Genomic DNA, 2,558 nt, shown 5'->3' on the forward strand with positions numbered 1-2,558 from the left:
CCGCACAAAGCAGCTCACCAAAGCAGCAGATGGGAGAGATGTCCTAATATGGTCCTAACAGTTCTGAGAACACACTGCAGGACAAACATCCCAGGGCCGTGCTCACGCGCCCATCTTTTTTTTTTCTTTTTTTTTCTTCTTTTTTCTTAACCACCCCCCCCCCCCGCCCCCCAGAAGCAAAAGTTAATTTTTTTTTCCATTTTCGGTAGCAGGCCAGCTTGTTAGTCGACGGTCCAGATGACAACGTTGCCTTCAGAGTCTCTCTCCGGTCCGGTGGCTTATCAAGGAAATTTCTCAGGGACTGCCCATGCCCTGTGGGAGTTCGGTGCCCGCTGTGAGGGCAGTCAGTGTTTTGCCTCCTTACATGTGTGTACAAATTTATATATGTATATAAACATTTTACGTGTAGCTATAAATGTCTTGATGTCTTCGGATGGAGACGAACCATGCCCACGCGGTTCTTTGGGGGGCAGTGATTGAAAGGACGCGCTAATACTCAGGGCTTCATAAAGCTCTAAAATGACTTGCCCCCTGCTCTCCAGTTCCCCGCCTTGCCTCTCCCTTTCCCTTTCCACAGGTGGGGCTTCCAGCCAGGTGAGCCACACACGACGTTAGGTGCCGGTCAACAGTTGTCATCAGGAGAAACCAGCAGGACGGGGGTGCCTGCCTCCAAGTGTATTCCTAAGAGTACAGAGGCTGTGTCTCACAGGGGCCATGAGGACCCCCCCCTCTCCCTGGCTTGTGATTTGTGGGGGTTTTTTTCTAGATAAGTCCGTCGAGATGGGGATGTTAAATAAGTCAAGGAGATGTGTCGATGATACACTGAAGAAAGGTCCCTGTACTCCACGCGTCTCCCCACGCTGGGATCTCAGCCTCAGCAATACTGACGTCTGAGCCAGATTCGGGCTGCCCCGTGTATCGCAAGGTGTTAGCAGCGTTCCTGGCCTCTACCCACTTGATGTTAGTGGCATTCTCTTTCCCCCCGCTGGAACGGCCAAAAATGTCTCCAGACATTGCCAGATGTCCCCTGGGAAGCAACATCGGCCCCTAGTTGGGAGCCAGTGTTCCGTGTGACACGTATTGTGTATACAGAAATGTACATATACATACAAACAATTAAATATTTATATGTCCTTATTTTAAGTTGGCATCTGGCATAAACTTTTCCTTCAATCAGCATATGCACAAAACAGAAATGTAACATATTTTCTTCCTTTTCTCTTAAAAATTAATGTCATCTGTGATAATACTGACATTTGCGGTGATTAAATAAATATAAGCATCTTCTATCTTTCTGTAAAGTTGGCATTGGCCTTACCCGGCCGTGAGATGGGGTCTTGGAGCTCCTTAAATTATCCCCCATGGTCCTTCCACAGTGACTTCTGACTCCTTGAGCTCTGATGGACAAATGCAGTGTCCAACACCATCCACATGTGTCTCTCTCCAGCCACAACATCCCAGAGATCCCTGTGCAAACGAGTTCAAAGAGAGAAGAAGACAGGTTGAAGTCTAGTAAATCCCCCATTGCACAAGGTCACTTTCAAAATCATCCCAAATCCAGTATATTAGTCAGGATAGGCAAGGCTATGGTGCAGTGACAAATACCCATTTAATAGATGTGGCAAGTGAGACTTAGGAAAATTCAGTGACTTCTCTATACCGTGCAATTATTTTTTTAATGTTTTTTTAAATTTATTTTTGAGAGAGACAGGCAGACAGAGTGCAAGCGGGGGAGGTGCCAAGAGAGAGGGAGACATAGAATCCGAAGCAGACTCCAGGCTCTCAGCTGCCAGCACAGAGCCCGATGCGGGGCTCAAACTCACAAACTGCAAGATCATGACCTGACCTGAAATCAGACGCTTAGCTGACCGAGCCACCGAGCTGCCCCTCTACACTGTGCAATTATTTTTTTTTTAATTTTTTTTTAACGTTTATTTATTTTTGAGACAGAGAGAGACAGAGCATGAACGGGGGAGGGTCAGAGAGAGGGAGACACAGAATCTGAAACAGGCTCCAGGCTCTGAGCTGTCAGCACAGAGCCCGACGCGGGGCTCGAACTCACGGACCGTGAGATCATGACCTGAGCCGAAGTCGGCCGCTTAACCGACTGAGCCACAGGCGCCCCTACACTGTGCAATTATTAAGTGGCAGAACTGGGATTAGAATTTGGGTGCCCTGACTCCAAAATTGTTTCTTCCTGGTCCCCTGCAAGAGCTTTGGAAGGGCCTCAGGGAGCTGAGAATATCCCTGTTGCCACAGCAGGATGATCGTGCTTCCCAGGCCCCTGTGCGCTTCTTTAAAGGTGCCTTTGCCTCAAGAAAGATTAGGATTGTTCTATCAGGAATGCGAGATGTGAAGAGAAAAGAAACAGTCAACTCTTTTCATTTCAAAGTACATTTTTGGTACTCAGAACAGAGACGAGTTCTTGAAAGCTAATGCTTTTGATTTGCAGGAATTGCTTTTTAAGTTCTAAATGCCTAATTTTTAGCATCAGAAGCAAAGCTCTGAAGGAAATCGGGCATACATTGTAGATTGGAAAAAGGATAGACGAAGCTAGA

Source organism: Panthera onca, chromosome B3, assembly GCF_046562875.1.
Source record: "Panthera onca isolate mPanOnc1 chromosome B3, mPanOnc1 haplotype 2, whole genome shotgun sequence".
Taxonomy (NCBI): domain Eukaryota; kingdom Metazoa; phylum Chordata; class Mammalia; order Carnivora; family Felidae; genus Panthera; species Panthera onca.